We start from the raw sequence: 9,055 nt of genomic DNA, 5'->3' as shown, positions 1-9,055 counted from the left end.
AATACGTTACTTCGTTTAAGGGGGGAGGCATAGAAAATAATTGAAAACTATGCCAAAAATACAGGAACAGTTATCTGTGCATTAATAAATTTTATTAATAACCTAACCTAACCTAACCTACTCCCTGTAGAAAGTACACGCACGTCCTCCATAACAACGGGAGGAAAAACATTCTCATGCTTATTTATACTTGTAACTATTCATTCTAACTATTTATTCTATCGATCTGTTAATTCTGAAGCTGCCTCTGTTTCTTTTCCTGAGAGGTGGATTGCCAACTATCTTTCCACCTTTTAGGCGGTCTCCCGGGAGGCCTTGAGCCGGGTGGGTTGTTTTCTAGGACTATTCTCGGAAGTCTGTTCTCATCTATCCGTCTTACATGGTTGTACCACTGCTTCTTACGTTGTCTTCCCCATCTCACAATGTCTTGTATTGCTATGACATTAATAAATAATTATTAATGTCATAAAAAATGAAATTTATAAACGTACTTTCGACTGGCTATGAAGAAAAATCGTATAGACTACACGAGCCGAAAAATAAAATCTCGATCCTGCTCGGCATGATGTCCGAGGCGAAGCCGAAAATTTACCTTTCTGCGCTTGTGGTGTAATATACTAATATAATTAAAATTAGTTCTAATGCTAAACATATTTTAGCGTCAAAGCTATTTTCTTCTATTTTTTATCTATTTACGACATTATCACATGGCTTTTAGTGAGGTCCCTAAAGTCCCTTTTTTATTTTAGGTCCCTAACTGTCCTTGTTTTGCAAATTGGTCCATAAGTCCTTTTTTTTCTTAAATTTTGTATCAAAGATTGTCCACTTTAGTTTTTCATAGTATTCATCGTATGGGAAATAATTAATTAAGATTTCCGATGATTTTTGATATTATTAAAGCTAAATTTTGAAACTCATAGAATTCAAAATTCAACATTCAAATTGACGTTGATATGAAATATTGATTAACTAACCAACCTTGGAAAAACCGCGTTTGAAAATTCAAACGCGGTTTTTCCAAGTTTCATGTGTCTTTTGTTGCTCTATTTATACTTTTACAATTTTCAGAAAAACTAAAAAAACAGGGAGGTAATAGCTATCAGTTTTGTGCGCACTTTTTCTGTAACACTTCCAACCTCAATATTTAATAGCTATATATCGTATTATTAGGATGATTTATTATTTCGAGGAAAAATAAGATCACTCTCATCTCTTACTGCTAAAAAAAATTCAACTACTTGGAACATGTTTTAAATTCTGTATTCTTAAAAATGAAATAAAAACGAACATCCTGTACTCACAATTAATTTCATCTCTAAATTTTCTTTCCCTCTATTAATTTAAAGTGAACCAAAAATAAACATTCTTTTTTGAGAGAATGCTAAAAGTGCTTTCCGCGTCAATGGGAGAGTATTTATAGAAAGGGAATTTTCCATGTTGATGAGATATTAATTCTTAAAAATGTATACAGTCGATGGTTAAAATAACTGTTCGAACAATATGTATAAACAAAGAACTCTGTAGAAATTAGTTATTAATTTAGTTATCTTTATCTTATTAACAATTCCACTGGCCGACAAGATTTTAAACAGGCCAAACCTTTATTTTTGAAATAGAAATACCTGTCCAATAATAGAAAAAATATTTATTAAGCCTTTACACATACCACTTTTCAATAACTTAATTATCCCTGTTTACATTAGCAGGTAGGTAATTTTATAAAGGGGCGGTTAATATTGGTAAATTTAATGGCCTAAAAAGTACCTGAACTGTATTATTCAGAATAATAAACATAAAAATAATATTTAAAATTAGTATTATTTTGAGTATCATAGTTAATGGTTCTTTGGTCATAGTGCAAAAAGTGATTATAAAGACGAAAATGTCGAGTCAAACGCGCCGCGGCTGCAAAACTTCTGACAAATTTGTGGAGAATTTTATGGTGAAATCTGAAGCTAGACAATTTTCCTAAAACGTAAAAAAAACCTATTTCAAATAGTTTAGTACTTTAATTGGAGACCAAGACAAGTAGTGGGCCCCCCACGTGTGCTGTGTTAGTTGTAGCGAATCATTGGTGTAGTGGATGAATGGAAAGAAAAAAAACTTGCTTTTTGCAATTCCAATGGTGTGGCGGAAACCTACTAACCATTTTGACGACTGCTTTTTTCGTCTACAAAGACTGGAGGTTATTCTAGAAAGGAAAGCACAAGATCGAGTATCCAAATTTGCCGTCTGGTATACGAACTATTTCCCATAACGAAGATTTACCAGAAAAAAATCGGAGCAATAACTCTTCAATGACTACACTCTGGCCTCTGTTATGCTCTTGGGCAGAAAGATGCTGTAATATAACTCAAGTAATTGTTGCTGTAAAAATTTTGTTTTCATGCCTCGTATATGAATATTTTTTTGTCTCATAATCTTCATAATCATATTATTTCAATTCATCTATTGATATAATAATAAACGACCAATGATTCTATTAAATTTAATGACCAGTTCTTGAACCGAAACAATATCTTTTTTTGTCTGAATTTTTAATTATCTCTGGGTTAGAATAATTACTGGACTATTTCGGGAGAAACCGAACATTTGCTGATAACGTGGTAAATCAAAGCTCTCATTCTGTATTCAGTTTCAGTATCAAGAAACACTGTGGCAAGTGTGGGTTCGTGCGCAGGGCATTTTCAATAAAAATCGCGATAAAAATCTTCGTGTTACAAAAAATTTTTAATTACAAAAAGTAGTTAAGTGAAAAGTTAATAGTTGTGTTTCGATGTTATCCATTCATTGAAATATCTGTTTTTTTACATTCCCAATACATAAATAGCAGCACTCTGTGATCCTGATAATTTAAGTTAGTATAAATTAATTGAATTTGATAATCACGTTTTTTTATTTATAAATATTATTGTTGTTTTTATTAAATAGGTGCTTAGTGCTCATTTTAGTCAATAATTGTTTGCAAAATAATCGTCAAAATATTAACAAATATGCGTATAATGTTTTTATATTTACCTATATTCTCCCTTACACGTGTCAGGGATAATAAACGATTAGTATACAGGGTGATTAACTTATACTCGTATTTTCCTAACTTGTTTTTTGTAAAAAAATTATAGTGCTCCATAAGGTTAGTTATTCAATGAAATAATTGTAACGAACGATTGTAAGATTGTTTAAGTATTCTTCATCTTCGATCAGATTGGACTACTGCAGTGTAAAGTACTCGTATCGTGTAAATTGGATATGGATATCTCCATAATCCCTTAACAAAACAAGAGGCTGAGGAATTGTACGGAACCAGTACTGCGAAATGAGTTATGGATTCGAATGATGTTCATTTTTTGCGATGCAAAATGGATTTTACCAGATGATTACCTACATAATATTATAATAAACTTTTAAATCAAAGAGATGTTAAAATTTTTGAGAAAAGACTTTTTTCATACTAGGAATACTATAACATTATGTACCCTCTAACATAGCTCAAAAAACAGCGAGTTTTAATGAGAACTTTTGGAAAATCCACTCTTGGTACTCTCTAACTTCTAGTTGTTCTCATTTGCTAAAAATTCAATCGTGGAACATATTTCTAAGGAAGTAAGAGATGGTAATATTTGTGGAAGGGTATTTCTAAGGATGGAATTCATAAATTAGAACATGATTGAAACAAGTACATTGAAGTTTGAATGATATTTAATGACAAAATCTATTTCAAACAGAAAATCGTGTTTTACTTATTGAACAGCAAAACTCGTCGATCAACGAGGTATATTTTAAACAAAAATGTTTTACAATAATAAAATATTATACAATATGTCGCGTTTTAGTTGAAGAAACTTAATTTTTCTCGTTATTTCAAAGAATTGTTTCATAGTCATGACGTGATTTGTTTTCCAAGATAATCATTCAAAACTTAGACCTTGTCTTTTACTAATAATTAGAGATAATACGTGCTCGTAGTGATAACATCACTGACGCTAATTTTTTAGTTTTTGGATGCAAGTAAATTGTTATTTTTATGTTAATACCACAGATCATTACTTTTTAATCCGGTCAAATTAGACCAAAAAATAAGAGTGAAATTATATAAATTCCCATCAAGCTGAAAATCAGTAAGGTTGTTTAAAATACAATTGAACATAGAGTTTGAATGTTCCCCATCATTTCCGTGTATGGAAAAATTTTATTCAATGTCAAAGATCAAAAAAATGAGTTTTTCGTGATTATCAGCAAAACGGTAAGTTTTATCATGAAAATACATTTAACAAAAATTGTAGATCATAAAATTATCTAAAAAAAACGTGATAATACTGTTTTCCTACGAGCCACAGCTTCTGAGATATAATGATTCAAAAAGTTGTAAAAGTTATGTTTCAAATTTACTGTCGTATTTAATGGCTATAATGATTGTGCAAGAAATACCAACATCGTCGAATTTTAGCGACATCTTAGTCAATTGATAATTTATTTAATGAACTTATGACAGTTCTCACCAGTCAACAGAAATTTCTTACAAATACTCACAAGTCTCGGCTCATTTCAATGTTGGGAGAAAAGTTTACTGCAGAAAATATATTGGTGAAACCATTAAATACGACAACTTTTACAACTTTTTGAATCATCTCCGAAACAGCGGCTTGTAGGATTCAAATGGACACCTTGTACGTACGTATATTTCATTATAATATAGCAATAAGTTCATAAAACAATCAGCGTTTGATGATTCTTTGAATAAAAAAGACTAAATAATCGATCTCCTAAAATACCACAACAAACATTTACTTCCTGATATGACTATATGTTTTTAAATACCAGAAAACAAGTTTTCTAGGACAATGATTTTATTTATATAGAAAGTAATCACAATCTACATCAATTCACTTTGCAACCGATGCTTCCATAACTTGAAAACTTGAAATTCAATCCTCTTAAAAAATGTATGATTTACTTCATCTGTCTTATCCTTCGCCGTGAAACGTCGGCCACGTAAATGTTTCTTCTGATTAAAGAATAGCCATGAAACCCATTGGGCCACATCAGGTGAATAGAGTGGATGTTTAACGTATGTTACATTTTTTTCACGTGTAAATTCAACTGTTTGATGATGCAATATAGTGATGCTATACTAACCCGCGTATATTGACCGGCTCAAGATCTTAGAACTTGATTGCCTCAACTAATTTTGTACTACGTAAAGAAACTGCTTATATAAATCACCCCATTGTTGTTGGTAGGGAATCCAGGCACGGCTCTTGTAAAGGCTACGATCTCAATAATTACTAACATGTTTCAATCGCTTGATAGATGTGTCTTAGATCTTCTCCATTCAGTCGTCAACTCTCTACCTCCTTATCACCACACACACATACACACACCACACACATGTGCAGAAGAAAACCCATCCCTCTAAGCATCCAACCTATATCTGTCCCCGATGTATAACTCAGCACTTGCTCATGAAATGCGGAATTGCCATTTAGAGGGTGTCCTCTTGTTGGGCTGTCTAGGTTTTTTTCTTATTTTTTGTTTTTTTCCTCATCACCAAGTGAAACCCGTCCTCTTTTATATTCGCTATTCAGCAAAACAAAATAGTTGGTAAAAAATTTTTCTGTATACAAGAAATTCAGTTTGTGTGACTCAATCTTGTGACCAAACGAAATATATCCTATTTTTATCTTTGTGAATATAATATCACTAACAAGAACGCAAAAAACTAAACAATCACTTTTTCAAAACTGTGTGATGGACAGCACAATCGAAAAAAATGTCTTGATAATGTGTATAGGCTCAAGTACAGACCATTTAGGTCCATAGCCTTCTATTTTATCTCCACTTCTTTCGGTCTCTTGCCTTTTCTCACTAAGTTGTTCTTCCACTACTTGGTATATTTTTTTTAGATTTTTTGTTTGCCCCTATTTATATTAATGTTGATGGGACGTCAGTTTAAAGTGAAAAACTTGGTACGTAGTTGAAATAATTATTCATAAAATTCCACTTCGATTAATGATGTGATCTTTTTTTGGGTTAAAAAAATTGATGGTAGATTTAACATTATTTCAAATTGAATAAGTAGAAAATATTTTGTTTTGTTGATATATTGTAAACCATTCTACTATCAAATAACAAAACTGATACTGTAAAATGTTTTTTGGATTCATACATTTCAACCTATTCAATACATCTTTCTCCATGCGAAACCTCCCATTTTTTGAAATAGCGCTGGAAGTCAGCTTCTCCAGGCCGCGTGCAGTTTCAAAGGATTAAAATCTTGTTTCCTTCAATTAGATTTTACCTCAAGAAGCAGATAAAAATTAAACGGCGCAATATCCGAATGATCTAACATTACCTCTTGATGAACAATACGAAATAAGCAAGAGAATTATTTTTATGAGATTTGGATACAATTCGGGTCGTTTTTTCATTATTTTTCACAAATAGGTGAAGCTCGTAACGTTGATTCATAGTTTTACCTTCTCCAATCAAAATAATATAAAAAACAATCTTCATTACATCCAACATTCTTTTTTTAATATTATGGAAGATGAGCTTCAGGCATCGGTGCTTCGTTTCAGGATCATATGTGGAAAATCGTATTATTTTCCTTACCGATAAGTTTTGGCCGTTTTCTATGAAATTAAAAGTATTTCAACTAATAATTTTATGAGGTTCACATACTGTTCAAATCCAATTATCGATTTTTTCAATAGTACAAACACCCAAACTACTAAAGAACGCGTGAACATTAGCAGAGACATTTATATCAATAAATTATAACTTTAAGTTAAAGTTACGGCTGAACTAATTTGTTTACAGTGGCGAGAGTCACTTCATATGTAACACATTTCGTAGCAACAGCGATTGGTGCTGAAGTTAGGCGTTATTCTTTTGTGGAAATTTTAATCTCGTTGTTTTATGGTTTTCCTCATAATCACGGAATTTTTTTTATCCTTACACAGAATTCTGTACATTGAAGATGTATTTTCGTAATACATAAATCCGAATCGTACGAAATTGAGAAAAAAACTCTATTTTCAAACAACTATGTGTACCTAACATCATTAAAATGATTAATACACTCTTATCAACAGTTAAATATTTCTTTATTAGCTAAACATATCTTATTTAGCATGGTGTCTGATATAATTGTTAATTTTAACATAAATTATTCATTTGTTGATAAAAATGTAATCACCATAACATGACTATAATTGTATTAAAATAATTATTTTTGAACTAATTTAAGTAGAGACGTATCTTAAACTGTTAATTTTCTAATTAATATTCAATTGCTGATTCAATTTTATAATAGTAAACGAAGTCAAAAATATCTTGTATGATATTTGCAATAATTTGAATAATTTTAAATCATAGAAACAATAGAAAAGGTTTTACATTAAACACCAGATCAGAAAACATCTTATTTCTCTTTATTTTTTTTTTCAACCTCCGATAGTCTATATATAAAAGAAAAATTCATATACAACAATAATTTTATTACCAAAAGATTGAGACATTTGTTATATCTGTCGACAAGCTTTTCAATACCCTCTTCAAAGAAAATTGTCGCTAATGAATTCAAATAGAGTACAAAACAGACCTTTAAACTTCTGGAAATTCCGTAGACAAAGTAGTGAAGGTGAACCCGCGGTTTTCTTCAACCAGTCAACTCGTTGAACCATGTCATGACAGTTTTCCTCCCTTGGCCTCCTTCATCATGCACATCATTGAACTTTCAACACCATTCACGCACACTCACTCACTCATGAAGTTTTCCCCATACACACGACTCAGTCTCCAATGTATTTCTACAGCCCGTAAAAAACGAATCACACTTGACGGGAGCATCAATAAAGGCGAACATGTTTACGTGGCTGTAGCATAACGCCGACTGACGCCTGAATGCCAATAAAGGTGATGTGCTCTCGTATTAACGAGTATCATTAAATTCTGTTTTTCATTTGTTTCATTGTGTACAAAGGGAGTAAATCCCCAATCTCGCGTCACAGTTTTGATTTTAAAACAATTACTTAAATCTGATGTAATCTTACTTCTATTTCTAATATTCTACTTTCATTAAAAAGGCTCACTTAAGCAACAATAATTGAAATAATCACTATAATTTCTATATTTTTCAAAAATATGTAATTTTGAAGCTTTCAAATATCATACATTTGGAATTAATATCTCTCAGAAATCTTTCATTTCCACTAAATTTAATAAATTTTCGTTTGACTACGAAAAAGAAACAAACTGAAAAATATTCAAAAAAGTTGTGTGTAATTGCAGACTTATTACCTAATATTTTAATTTGGATAGGAGATTGAGATTCATTGACTATTTGACTATGACCAGAATCATTCTGTTAAATAATACCGAGTCATCAATATATTTCTTGACAATGGAAAGGGTGAATTTAATATATTTAACTGACATATTGAGAGAAAAAATACACTCAAGTCATAGTCGGGTGTGAAGCTGCATACAAACATTTATGAAATATAACAATTTTCCATTCTTCACTCTTCTATTACTTCATCCATTAATATTAATAAATAGGATGGGGCTTATACTTCGTTACATTAGATATATTTCCGATTTTCTGTTCTTGCTTATTACATAGTTTCACTTTTTATCTCATATTTTAAATAGTTCTTATCGGCGTTTCATTGGTCTTTCTGTTGTGGAATTTTCCCCATACATCTCTTTGGCACTGTCTAGCTTTGAATCATTAAGAATAATGAAATTGCCGCTAAGCTAACCGCTGACAGGACCATAATCTGCAATGGGAATCGCTTGTTCAATGTTATTACATTTTATTTTTCTTAGAATTTTTTTCTAATGTTTATTCATCCATTCTCAACAAATTTTTCCATGTTTTCTAGTCTCTAGCTACACTGTCCATTAGTCTCCAAAAGTAAGGCGGCAGCAGATATAATTAATGCCAGACCAGTTTTTTTCTTTACTTTACTTAGCTTTGCTATTTTCTTTATTAAACTCTCCTTAAATTATTAAATAGCGTTTGAGGTTAGGAAATTGTTTACTTTTACTT

At 31.2% G+C, this 9,055-nt stretch overlaps 1 protein-coding gene across 4 annotated transcripts in view; it reads left to right on the top strand.

The window, feature by feature from the left end:
• LOC130448464 (muscle-specific protein 300 kDa) overlaps positions 1–9,055 on the top strand; it is a 289,850-nt gene that overhangs the window by 241,078 nt on the left and 39,717 nt on the right. The window lies entirely within an intron of this gene.

The sequence above is a fragment of the Diorhabda sublineata genome, chromosome 8, assembly GCF_026230105.1.
Source record: "Diorhabda sublineata isolate icDioSubl1.1 chromosome 8, icDioSubl1.1, whole genome shotgun sequence".
In the NCBI taxonomy this organism is placed as follows: domain Eukaryota; kingdom Metazoa; phylum Arthropoda; class Insecta; order Coleoptera; family Chrysomelidae; genus Diorhabda; species Diorhabda sublineata.
Note: the sequence above shows the minus strand (reverse complement) of the source record. Positions and strands in the feature narration are given on the sequence as shown.